Source organism: Petaurus breviceps, unplaced genomic scaffold (genome assembly GCF_028583685.1).
Source record: "Petaurus breviceps papuanus isolate PSGF00001 unplaced genomic scaffold, PetGlider_PUasm1.0 90925, whole genome shotgun sequence".
NCBI lineage: Eukaryota > Metazoa > Chordata > Mammalia > Diprotodontia > Petauridae > Petaurus > Petaurus breviceps.
In genome coordinates, this window is record NW_027187380.1 from 17,282,951 (window position 1) to 17,297,490 (window position 14,540).

Here is a 14,540-nt window from a genome sequence, read left to right on the forward strand (position 1 = left end):
ACACTCTACTCCTCTTCATACAATTTACAATTCAACTATTTGCTTGGCTCACTCCCTCATGATCTTCCTCACACTTGGCACTGCATTTTCTGATGATGTCTTTGTGCTGACTGACAGGCAGCAAACTTCATTTCCCATTAGCCTATTCTTTGGATTGCACTCCACCTTCATCATGCTGCTATTCCCTCAAGTTCTACCCCCTCTCCTAGACCCCATCTCCCAGAATTCATCATCAGGAAGCATCATCATGTGGCTTGCCTCCACTTTGGTATTCACACCTTATCAGAACACTCAGTACCCTCTTATTGGAGGGCTAAGAGATGGAGCAAAAATCTCCTCCCCAGACCTCCATATAGAGAAGACCTGGCTAGCTGCATTTTTTGGAGTGCACTCCACTTCCATCATACTCTCAGTTGAGTACCTTCTTCCCTCCTTTTTATACTTCACATTTCGTGTCCCTCATTAGACTGTAAGCTGCTTGAGGGCAAAGTCTGTCTTTACATTTCTTATTTGTATCCCCAATGCTTAACACAGTGCCTGGAGCATAGTAGGTATTTGATAAATGTTTATTTTATTATATTGTACTGTCCTCAATTCTTAAAATGCCTTTTCTCCTCATCCCTCCATTTTTGTTTCCCTGCATTCCTTTAAGCTAATCCCTAAGCACAAATTCCACCTTCCATAGGAGCTCTTTGTGATCGCAACCCCTTCCCCAATTCCTTCCTTCCTCCCTCTATTCTGTATATATCTTGTGTGTACACACCAATTTAAATGTCATCTCTCATTAGAACTTCACTTCTTTGAAGGCAGGGATAGTATTCTCTGCCTTTCTTTGTAGCTTAAGCACTTGACACAGTGCCTGCTACATAATAGGTGCCTAATAAATATTTGTTAATGGATTTATGGGACAGAGAAGAGAAAAACATAAATTTAATGCCTACTGTGTACCAGACATTGTACTAAATGCTTTACAAATTTTGTGTCATTTGCTGCTCACAACAACCCTGCCAGGCAAGTATTGTTGTTATCCCAATTTTACAGTTCGGGAAACTGAGGTAAACAGAGATTAAGAGTTTTGCCAAGGATCATATAACTTTTAAGTATCTGAGGCTGATTTTGAACTCAGATCTTCCTGACTCCAGTCCCAGTACTCTACACACTGTGCCACCTTTCTACCGTACCTTAGAGTCTTGAACTAGGAATTCTTTGTTGTGGGACCCCAAAATTTGGAGAGGCTATGGCACAGAAAATAGTTTGAACAGAGTGAGGACAGTTTGTTGTATTGTCACATTGGGAGAGGGGGCAGCCCCCAGAGTCCCTTCAAGGATAGTAAAAGAAAAAAGTTCCCAGGAAGGGAGTGTGATGGTGATAGGACCTTGGAGGTAAAGTCTTGGGACTGGTGAAGTTATAAGGGACAGGCTGGTAGAGGACAGTAAGGCGTGGTGGGTAGGGTAATCAATAGAAGAGTTCTCTGTCAGAGGCATACACATCTTAATGAGAAAGACAGCCATATGAGGAGTGTAATTTATTGTCGTACTCAGAGAACATAATCAGCTTGGTAGCAGGTAACCCTAGGTGTAACAAACAACCTTGGTCTTGGTTCTCCCATCACCAGAGTTTAAAAACCTGGCTTTAGAGAAAAGATTGAGTTTCTCCACTACCCCTGAACCCTCACCCCATTTCTAGAGTAGCTAAATAGTTCCTCTTAAGTGATTTACATCTTCTCCTCCTCCCTTCCCCTCTTCGTCCCTCCACTAAGTAAGGCAGACTAATGGGGAGGCAGGCAGTCTGCTCAATTAGAGTAGTGAAACTCCCAGGGCAGCCTCCCTCTTTGGGAGCCTCCCTCCTTCTCCTGACCCTCTTTCTGTCTCCCCTGGGCTTCATGCTTCGCCCTCCCTTGCCCTTCTGCAGAGATTTATAGAAGCAAGTGGTTTGAGAACAAATGAGCAGACATCAGGCTGATGTGTTCTGCATACTAATGACAAGATACTTCTTCTGTACCTAAGGGCAAAGCCGGGTCAGGCCAGTTTAACCATAAACTTTATTTATGGGTTCATTGTAGTGCAGCTGCAGTAGACCAGTCCTAGCTGTGAATTTAGAAATCTGTGCCTGTCTCTTCAGATATACATGTACACATAGATGTAGGCATACATGGATATGTTGGCATGTTTGTGGGTGCATATACACAAATTAAAGGGAGGGGAGGACAGCAGCTTGAGTCCTTTATTTGAAGTCTTGTAAATATACAGTGGGAGAAAGAGATGAAGGTGAGAGTGGGGGGTGGAGGGGTAGGGTATAGTGGGTGGGATCAAGGACAAGACCTAGAGCAACAACCACAGAGAAGGCATTCCTCATGGGTTGAGTTGGTATGGGATTGCACCCTTTTCCTCTCACACTTCTGGTAGCATTGTCAGAAGTGATGTTGGAGTTTCAAGAGCAGCTGGAATTAGGGCCAAGAATAATTTTATTATTTACCTCTCTTTGAGTACTTTTGAAATGTTAGAGTTCTTGTCCTTTATTTTAGAGGCAATGTGGTATGGTGGATTTGGAGTGGGAAAGATCTGGGTTCAAATCCTTCTTTGTATACTGACTGTGTGAGCCTGGGCAAGTGCCTTAACCTCTCCATGCCTTAGTTTCCTCATCTGTAAAAAGAGAGAAGGGAACTCAATGATTTCTTAGGTCCTGTCCAGCTCTAAATCTGCGAATTTTCTGTGTATCTTATGGTCAGTTTCCTTGCTTCAATATTCTTTCCACTTCAGTCTTTCCTTTAGTCAGCTGTCAAATAATCTTCCTAAAGCACAGTTCTGACCATGACACCCCCCCCCCCCACACCTCATTCAATAAATTCCAGTAGCTCCCTATTACTTCCAGGATCAAATATTAAAATCTCCTGTTTGATTTTTTAAACTCTTTGAAACCTGGCAAGTCCCTTTTTAACCTTCTTACATCTTACTTCCCACCATGAACTTTATGAGCCAGTGACATTTGACTACTTCCTGTTTCTGGAACAGCCTAATCCATACATGTTCACTAGCTGTCTCCCATACCTGGAATTCTCTCCCTTCTCATCTCCACTTCCTGGCTTCCCTCAAATCTCAACTCAAATCCTGTCTTCTGCAAGATGCTTTTCCTCATCCCCCTTAATGTCAATGCCTTCCTTCTGAGGATCTGTGGTTTTTTCCTGACAATATCTTGTTTATACATAGTTATTTATTTGTATATTCTCTCCCTTGTTAGACTGTAAGCAAATACTGCTTTTTGCTAGTCTTGTTTTTGTATCTCTAGATCTTAGCATATGCCTGACACATAGTGGGTGCTTAATAAAATGCTTGTTGATGACTGGACAGTGTTCTTTTTTTAGGCTGGGGAACTTAAGTAGAGGAGAAATACTTGCTGGATGATTGAAAAGCTCTGACCTTGGACCCACACTATCCATCATCCTTCACTCCATAATCACCACAGTAAAATATATTTGGTCTCTGTGTCATGACTGTTTAATTTAGGTTAGTTAGAACAGGTACCAAGGTCATCATAGGACCTCCAACTGCCGATTGTAGATACTCAGTTAATTCATCTTTGTTTTATAGCCTCAGATTTCATTCCTAACTTCTTATCAGCCATCTCCTGGAGATTTTAAAATGTTTGAGGTAAAGGCTACTTAGACATGTAACTGGTTTATAGAGAAAGGTAAGCATTATCTCTCTCCCTCTCATCTCTCTCCTCTCCTTCTCTCTATCTCTATGGATAGAGATAGATGGATCTATATCTATATGGATGAATACATCTATTTCTAACTATCCATCCACCCATCCATCTCTATCTATCTATCTATCTATCTATCTATCTATCTATCTATCTATCTATCTATCTATCTATCTATCTATCATCATCATTATCATCAAATTATTGTTGCTCAGTTATTTTTAGTTGTGTCTGATTCTTTGTGACCCCATTTGAGGTTTTCTTGGCGAAGACACTAGAGTGCTTTGCCATTTCCTTCTCCATTATTATCAGATAGGGTAAATAATATGGCTGGGGCAGATTGGGGGTAAAGACCTTCTACTTTGCTGGGAAAACCTTCAGAAATTCACGCTGTGATCATATATCAAGAGCATTTATATGCAGAAGATCACAACTTGATTTTTTTTTTAGTGTATCTGGTTGTGTATATGTTTTTTTCTCAAAACACCCAGAAGCTAGTTCTTTATTAGTTCATGCTTAAAAGGAATAGTACTCCTGTTCCAAGTTTGATTTGAGATTCAAGAAGGGAACTGGACCGTAGTCTGGGCATCAGCATAGCAGGCAGCCTCGGGGTCTAAGTCATAATCTTTTCTCCATCTTTGCTCAACTGCTTAACCTTTTGTGCCTAGACTACATGCTGGTGAGCAAGGCGATGGTAAAGCTTTACTTTTTGCTCCAGGAATTCTAGAAACATTTATCAGGTGACTTTCAGCTTTGGATGCCTGGTTGTTTTAATGTAGTAAATGCAGAACAAAGCAAAACAACACATATGCTGAAAAATGAAAACTTATTGGGTGTTTTAAAAATACCTACTATGTGTAGAGCACCAAACTAGATGCTGGATTGGGAAGAGGGGGGATATAGAAGACAGTTGGGGCTCAGTTCTGGGTAGGGGTACAACTGAAAGGCAGATAAGCATAATGCATAACAACATGGAAGAAAGAGCACTGACTTGTAGTTAGGAGATCTGGGTTCAATTCTGGGGTCTGGCATCTATTAGTTCTGTTACTACAACTTTACTCTTAGTGCAAACCAGTTTTTGATCTTTGTCAGTGGAATGAATTATAATGGAATGGTAGAGGGTGCTGGACTTGGTTTCAGAATGATCTGAGTTCAAATTCCATCTCAGGAACTTATTAGCTGTTTGATTCTAGCAGAGTCACTCAATCTCTCAATGCCTCAGTTTTTTTATCTGTAAAATGAAGAGAGTTGGACTGGATGGCCTAGAAGATCCCTTCCAACTTCAATATCTAGAGTACTCTGGTTCTATAAAATCAGAGGTCAGAGCAAACAGAGCAAAACAACAGCTTGTGCCACGCTTCTTCCATAGTCCTAAAAAAATACTTTGTAAAGAGCTATAGAAATTTGAGGAGTTATTCTGACCGCTACTACTGCAAACTGACTTCTCTGTCATGTAAGTTCCTCTGAGGTGAGTAAAAAAATGAGACAGGTTGACAATTGTTAAGGGCTAAACAGTTAAACTGTTAACCTCTGAGTATGTGGGGGGGAGGAGAATTTCTTCCTTTGCTTCTAGGGACCCCGTGATTATGGTAGTATTGTTTTACTTGCTAAAGGAATTTTATGCAGTATATTACAACTAATACTAGTACTGGTACTTCCTCCTCCTCCTCCTCCTCCTCCTCCTCCTCCTTCTCCTCCTCCTCCTGCTATTGCTATTGTTGCTGCTGCTACCACTGCTATTACTACTACGTCTACTGCTGCTACTTCTTTTTCTACTACTACTATTGCTATTGCTAATGCTGCTGCTGCTTTTACTACTACTACTATTTCTACTACGGCTACTGTTGCTACTACTCTTACTTCTATTCCTACTCCAACTCCCACTGCTTCTACTACTGCTGCTGCTGCTGCTGCTGCTGCTACTACTATGGTATCTAGATGGCTCAGTGGATAGAGCATTAAGCCTGAAGTCAGGAAGATCTAAGTTCAGATCTGGTCTCAAACACTTACTAGCTATGTGACCCTGGGCAAGTCACTTAACCCTCTAACAACCCAAGTAATTTAACTACTATAAACATATTTAATGCAATAGTTTCCTCATCTGTAAAATGAACTGGAGAAGAAAATGGTAAACCACTTTGGTATCTTTGCCAAGAAAACCTCAAATGGGGTCACAAAGAATTGAACACAGCTGAAACAATTGGAGAACAGCAAAAACTACTAGTACTATATAGCATTATATAGTATCTATACCACACTAAATATTATCTCCTTTCATCCTGGATTATAAACCAGGGAGATAAGTGCTGTTATTATCCACATTTTATAGTTGAGGAAATTGAGGCAAACAGTAGTTGTTACTCATCTTAGGTCACAAGTTACTAAGTGTCTGAGGCTAAATTTGAATTCAGGTCTTCCTGACTCCAGGCTTGGTGCTGTATACACTGAACCCGCTTCCTAGTTGTAAGATACATTGCTAGCTCTCTCAAAATGTACATTTCCTTTCACAAATAGTCTTTTGCAGAAGTTTTGTCTTTGACTTGGAATGGATCTGAGCTCCCAGATTCTTTGATTAGGAGAAAGGGAAAGGTTTTATAGTATAGGTTTAGTCTGTGGTAGAGTGCTGAAGCATACTGAGCTAGCTGGATGGGGGCAAGAGTTGCAAGAAAAGGGCCATGGAGGCTTGGTATACTGATGATTTCACTAACCTCATGCCACAAGATTCAGAGAAGAGGGCCTGGCCAGCGTGACTGGAAGGGCTGACTGTTGGCACCTAGCCTGCTCTCAGCCAGAGGAAACAGACCAGCTCCATATAGTGAGAAAAGGGATGAGAGAAAGCAAACTGGGAAAGAGCATCTAGTATGTGGGTGGGGGAAGGGCAGGCTACTAGAGGGAGCTTTACACAAGATTTCCCTTGATGAAAGAGTACAACTAGCTCTCTAGGGCCCGGAAATGAATCTGGAAAAAAGCACCTGCTCTTGATTCCCTTCATGTCTCCTTCTTCATTGTCTAAGATGCAAAATAGCCAGTCCAGATAAAAAAAAAAGTTGGAAATATGCCAGTCACCACACAGCCAAGTGCTATATCTAGTCACCTCTAGTCCTGGGTAGTGGGGCTGCCTCACCTTTACAGGTTTTCAAAGGCTGGGAACAGAATTTTAGAGATGGGGCCCAGCAGAGGGAATATTCCAGATCTGTCACTGGGAAGAATGATAATTAATGGGGTGGGGAGGAGGAGGAGGTAGTGGTGGTGATGGAAGAGAAAGAGATTGACTGTTAGGAGCTCAGGAATGCTGGAGTAATCAAAGTGAGGTATGATTCCAGAGAAGAGATTAGGTAATGAGATCAATGGGACAATCTCCAATGGGGGGAGGGAGTAGTATCCACACATTTATAAGGACTTGCAGTACAGAATGGACAACTCTACCACTGTTATTGTATGTGATGTACGTATGCATGCATGTACATATATCACACCATACATAGATGTATGCATATAAAACTATAGATGAGTGTATGTGCATATACATAAGTATACATGTATGTGTGTGATTGTGTATTATATAATATATAATGTGTGTGTGTTTAAACTATAAAATTTTGAACTGCACTAAGACTGTTGGGACATCCAGTAATGTATATAAAAATCTGTCTGCCTATCTCTATCTATCTATCTATCTATCTATCTATCTATCTATCTATCTATCATCTATCTATCATCTATCTATCTGTCAGTCTATCTATCTGTCTCTCTCTATCTGTCTGTCTATCCAATTTATTAAAGCTCTCACCTGCAATTTCATTGATATAGAGAACTTTCAATGAAGTAAATCTGTAATGCACTACAGGGCAGGTTGGTACCTTCTTTGCATCTTTTAGTCTTAGAGAGTTTAGTAAATACACATAGGTGTTAAGTGACTTACTCAGAGTCACATAGTCAGTATTTTTTAAGAGTGGGAAAGAAACCTACATCTTCCTGATTCAGATCCCAGCTTTCATTTCACTACTTCATGATGCTGGGCAGCTTACATTACTATGATACAAGAATATTAGTAGAGGCCACCAGCTTCACCTTCTCCTTCAAGGATTTGCAGAGATTTCTGGAAGTTTATTGGAATCCCAGAGCCATTTGCATGGGTAGGAGCTTACTGGGGGTGGGGTAGAAAGTATGACAGGAATTGAAAAGATAAAGGGAAAGAGGTGCAAATATTTCCATAAAGCATGCAGAGGTATTCACTGAGAGGTGTATATGTAGGGGATAGAGTGTAGAGGAAATGCTGCCTTCATTCTGTGGTGAAAAAGAGGTTATTAGAATTTGTTCTCTCCAACATAGCTTGGACTCAGGGCTAAGGTATTCCTTGAAAGAGGGGCAAATCAATATAGTTTCTTAGTTGCCTAAGTGACATTTTTGTCTGATAGCTGGATTGAGACTCTGGTTCTGTTTAAGGATGACAATGAAGATGTGTTGAATAGCCTAAGGCATATGACCCAGGCAGTCTCATGCCAAAAAGAGTGATGATGTTTCTCCAAGGCAGTAGCAATGGAAGGAAACAGGAGCCTCTGCAAATAGTAGCTAATAAGCCTCAAAAGCTTCACAATCTTATGGAAACAGGTATAAGGTGGAAGAGAAAAGCAGTAGAGTCTCTAGATCATTCCAGGAGTTGCAGATGTCCTTCTATGAACTCCAGCAGGAGTTTTCTAGTAATGACACAAAACAGACAGCACTGAGATCAAAATCATTCTTTATGTCAATTTATAAATTTTCTAGAAGAATTGATCTTTTCTCTACCAAATGCCTGAGTCTATGGGGGAAGGGAAGAGAAAGGTAATTTACTAAGCATCTAATATGTTCCAAGCATTGTGCTAAGCATGATTTTTTTTAACAAATATTATCTTATTTGATCTTTATAGGTGCTTTTATTATCCCTATTTTATAGTTGAAGAAACTGAGGCAGGCAGAGGTTACGTGACTTGCCCGGCATAACCTAACTAGTAAGTGTCTGAGTCTGAATCTGAACTCAGTACTTCCTGATTACAGGTCTACTCTATCTACTACATTGCCTATGGGAGATTATATCCATTTTTTGTATGAGAATGATGATGTATGAGAATGATTCTATTATTAGATTTTGTTACTATTAACTTTGCTATTTTGTTCTAGTTAAATATTTTGCTATTTGATGAATAGACCTTGTCTATTGGTAGAGAATACATGGGGTGGAGGTATATACTGAATATTAGACTCCCATTATGTGATTGCAGAGATAAATAGGAAAATCATTATAATTATATTTAATATCTCTGTGTTATGAGGGTTTCATAATAAGTAGTCATATATATGTATGTGTATATAACTATATGCACAGTTTTTTCAATAGTTAAATTAGTTTTCACTTGTGTTTATTGTGTTTCAATGTGTTTATTGGTTCTTTATTGTGTATAGGACTCAGAGGTCTGAAAAGTTTCTGACAAGTGTAGTATGGTAGAAAGAACCTTGGGTTTGAAATCTGATTGAACTCTGATGCTCACTAGTTGTATGACTGTGGGCAATTTACTTCTCAACATCTCATAGTACTTATTAATAAATATTTGTTGATTGATAGACAAGAGCATCAGTTTCCTTATCTCTAAAATGAAGTAACATACTATTTACCTCATAGGGGTATTATGAGGAAAATACTTAATAAACCTTAAATGTCAGCTATTCTTGTTTCATATGCCCCTAGTTAATAGTTAATAGTCAATAAACATTTATTAAGTGCCTATTATGTCACCTGCAAGCATGATGCTAAGTACTGGGGATACAAAGGAAGGTGAAAGACCTCTTCTCAAGGAGCTCACAGACTAACGGGGGAGACAATATGTGAATAACTATTATGCAAATAAGCTATAAACAGGATAACTTGGAAATAATATAGAGATAGAAGGCCCTAGAATTTAAGGGAATTGAGAAAAGTTTCTTGTAGAAGGTAAGATTTTAACTGGAACTTGAAGGAAATCAATAAACTATAAAATAGGAATAAGAATAGAATATCAAAATAATAAAAAATATGATATTAAAATTATGATAATTTAATTAATATGATAATTGAATTGATATGATAATTAAAATTGTAAAATATAAAAAGATTGGAAGGGTGGCAGAAGACAGGTTATGAAGGTCTTTGAAGACCAACCAGAGGGTTTCATATTTGATCCTGAAGATGATAAAGAGTCACTGGAGTTTACTAAGTGGGGAGACCTGTTCTTTAGGAAGACCGCTTTGACAACTGAGTGGAAGATAGAATGGAGTGGTGAGAGGTTTATGGTTGGAAGGTCAATCAGCAGACTAATTCAACAGTCCAGATGTGAGGTGTGAGTCTTTAAATCCTGGCTCTGATCTTGAATAAGCCATTTAAACTTTCTGGGCCTCACTTTCCTTATTTGTAAAAATAAAGTAGTTTCAGTAAATTACTTTTAAAGTCTCCTCTAATTCCAAATCTATGCTTTTGCATTTGAGGATTAAAGAAAGGTCTGTCTGAACTCTTCCATATCCATCCTCATTTTCTTCCCCTAAATGCACTAGACTAGAGGTTCTTAATTTGGGGCCCATGAACTTCTTTTTAAAAACCCATTTTGATAACTGTATTTCAATATAAATGGCCTCTTTCATAAACCTATGTATTTTATTTTACACATTTATATTCTTCTGATGAGTCCATTGGCTCTACCAGACTGACAATGGAGTTGTAGCAACAACAAACAACTAGACTCTGCCTTTGAAAATAAAGATTTATTTCCAAAGTTCGAGGGAGACATTAATGGGGGCTTTGGAATATATGAGACTAGGGTGCTACGGATGGATCAAGCTCATCTCTGACCAGATGGCATCTAAGTGGTCCAGTGGATGGAATGTTGGCCCTGGAGTCAGGAAGACTAATCTCAGATATTTACTAGCTATGTGATTCTGGGAAAGTCACTTAACCACTGTCCACCTCAGTTTCCTCAACTGTAAAATAGAGATCATAATAACACCTGCTGCCCAGGATTGTTGCGGGAGTCAAATAAAATAGTATTTGTAAAGCACAGTGCCTGGCACATAATGGGAATTTAATAAATTCTTATTCTCCCTTCCCCTCTCATAGATAGGATTTACATGGAAATAATAGTTGCTGGGATAAAACAACAGAGCATTTTGGATCTGTCCAAAGGTGTGCATCACTGGCCATCCATAAACACTCAGATTAATATTTTGCCAGATCTCAATGAACTATGGCTTCCTTTAATGGATGCTCCAATTCCCATGGCCAGTGAAGAGCAGGAGGTAGGTGTATAAATAGAAACTTTCTTCTTTGCTTCCTCTCACTCTTTGTGCAGGTGGAATCTCATGCATCACCACAAGCTAACTTGAGTGCCACAGTATTGACCTGCTTGTGCTGCCACCTCCTCTTTGAAGGGAAGAGGGAACTGGATTGATTTCCAAAGCAAATGTCATCCTTCAAAATATCACTCGATATCTTTCTGCATTTTCCATCCCTAGCATGTTTGGGGCTGGGGACTGATCCCTTAGACTCCATGAAATACTCTGGCCTCCAGTTTGTGTAAGTGGGAAAGTCATCAATATGGTAATTTCTTGCATCCTTCACAGTTGTGCCTTCTGCCAGGGTGCCTTTTCTGAAAGATGGAAAAGTGATTGCTTTTCTCTTCTCTCATGTCCAGATTTCCTCTAGTTTCCTTAGGTGCTTAACTAGTAGCAGAGAGAAATTCCCCCATCCTCAAACTTAGGTACCTGTGGTCTTCAGGTAAATTGGTTAACACACTGAATAAGACATTAAGCATTCTCTTAGGAACCTTCTCTTTCAGCCACTGGTGCTTCTCTTTCTCTCATCCTTAGCCCAAAGGCTTTCAAAGCATTAAACCTCTTTTTTTCCCTCTCTTTTCCCTGCCCAAGCCAGTGAGGGCTATGCTGCTGTGGATGGATTAAAGATGCAGAATTAACCCATCTCTTCCCAGGCTGCTTAAGCACAAATTCACTACACTAGAATTGGAGGCAGGGAAAAGGGATGAGAACCCAAGGGTTAATGCTGTTATAGTGGGAAAGTTATCTGCTTTGTTGTAAAACACAGCCTCCTAGCACTACAGAAGGGAGCTATTAGCATGTAAATGTACTTTGCCCCCATGCTTTTTAATGTTTTACTTCTCCTAATTGCCAAAACCGGTTGTAATTTTCTGAGCACTGCTGGGCTTCAGAAAAGCAGTTTCCTCCAAAAGGGGCTGTCTTCACTGCACCTGGGCTGTTTTTTGAATTCTAATTTTATTAACCAGTTGGCTACAGGTTTCCTTCCCACCCTTTTCCTGCCCCTTAGAGAAAAAAAGATGCCGGGTTGAAGTTTCTGGCAAAGGAATCCCCAGAACTTTCCCCCAGCACTTAACCAGTTAAATCTAACATCTTTGGGCAAGGGTGGGGGGGGCGAAGAGAAGAATATCCAATAAGGGTCAATGCATCAGCTGTCTCATTTGGTGAAGGAGAAGGTATAGGAATGAATCCTGGGTAGACTTCTCTAGTTGAAAGAAAATGCTTCTTAAAGCATTTGTATACTTTGGATGGATTGGGCCAGAGCAGAATATCTCAGTTATATATGTGAAGGAATGATGGAAAAACTGAGAAATAGAACCCTTCTGAAGGCAAATGTTCCCTGGAACACATAAGCAAATCAGAGCTTTAATATACTTTTAGTGAAAACACACACCTATGTATGACATACTTTGAAAGCTTTTCTATCCACTAATACTTAGTGAAATTCATTTCCTTCTGGGAAATTATAGTTGAGAATTTAAATAGATTTTGAATTTCTTGCAATATTAATGTTTGGGCCTAGAAAAATCAAACCTTTTTTGAGATTAGGTGTCTTAACCAAGAGTCCATGGACAGATTTCAAGGGATCTGAAAATTTGGTTTAATATCTATCTATCTATCTATCTATCTATCTATCTATCTATCTATCTATCTATCTATCTGTCTGTCTGTCTGTCTGTCTGTCTGTCTGTCTGTCTGTCTGTCTCTATATATCTTCATTTTCACTAACCTCTAAATGAAAATTCCATTAACTGTTTAAAGGCATGCAATATGTAACAAACATTCTGAGAAGGGGACCATAGACTTCCTCAGACTGCCAGAAGGGTCTATGACATAAAAAAAGAGTTAATTTGGAGAAACAAGTCAATTTAATTCAATAAACATTTATTGAACGCCTGTTATGTGCTAACACCACAAATACACTAGGGATACAGACATAAAAGTGAAACAAGTCCCTATCCGCCAGGAATTTAGTCATTTCTTAAATTACAGAATCTTTGAGGTGGAAGGAAGACAAGCATCTTGGAAATACCTAATCTGTTATGGCATTATCTTTGGATTTTTAAATATGTGAGCTTTGCATATATTTCAGATGTAAAGGCTTTTACTATATAAATGTTTGTTGAACCAAATTGAAGTAAAAAAAAAATTCCTTTCAGAAGAAGCATTCAATAATCACAACTGATTGGTTCATTTACCATCTTCTAACCTAGATATCCAGGGTGGGAGTAGATAGGAGACCTCTAGCATGTTGGGTTGATCCTTTAGAGAGATTTGCCATTAGACATTGGACAAAACCCACACAGAATTAGAAGGCATGGAGGGATTGCAATCTGTATTGTGAAGGTGTTACCATTAATGACATAGCAGATCCAAAAATGTGCTAAAAGGGAATCAGAGAATGATTAAGGTGTCTGAAGATGGCTGGCTTTAGTCTTAGAAGGATTCCTGGGGGAGACAAGGAGCACAAGGCATTTTACTAAAACATGAACAGACTTTTGGTGGAGAGCTAGGGGATAGTGAGTGGACAGAGAAAAAAAGAATCAAACTCAGGGTTTTACTAGCCTGTTCTCCCAGACCTCAACTCCCCAACCAAATAATCTGAGTTTTGAAATTTCAAAAAGATTACTTTTCCTTTGCTGAAGATACTTCTCTGTCAGAGTTCACAACTTGTCCCCTTTTCTCTAAAAATGGTCTTGAGCGGGTGCTGATGGCCAACCTTCTTGGAATTTAGGCTGGCTCTCAGAAATCAGAGACATAGACTCTCTATTCAGGGGAGTGCAGGAGCCAGCTCCTACTGGCTTAAAAGAGCTGATTGTTAAATTTTCTGTATGAACATTTACATTTCAAAAACAGACAACTGCTACAAATGAGGACTTGATTTATTGTTTGATTAATGCCATAGACTTAAGAAATGGATGGAGAAAATATTAATAATGCAAGTAAAACGTAAAAATATATCGTGCCTATATCCTCCCCACATTTCTCCCTCTCTACAGAGAGTTGATTGTTAAAACTTTTACCAGAACACAGATGCATAATGAAGTCTTTCCAGTTTGGCAGAACTGGCCCAAGTTTGTGATCTGTTGATCTTTGCAATCAATCACCTTTGAGAACCCATTGATAGTATGGTATAGTAGATAAGAATGTCAGACTGGGAATCGGGGTAACAGGGATTAAATACCATATCAGACACTCATTAGCTGAGTAACCCTGGGGCACATCACTTCAATTTCTTAGCCTCAGTTTCCTCAGTTGTAAAATGGGAATAATGATAGCATTCAAATCACAAGGTTGATATGAGATAAATATCTTTGCAATTCTTAAATATACATATAGAGTAGATATAGCTATTATTGTCATTAGTTGAAGTAGCCTTACTTTCCAGACCAATTTTATATATAGACATATATGTCTATATCCATACATCCATTTCTCTTTCTTTCTTTCTTTCTTTCTTTCTTTCTTTCTTTCTTTCTTTCTTTCTTTCTTTCTTTCTTTCT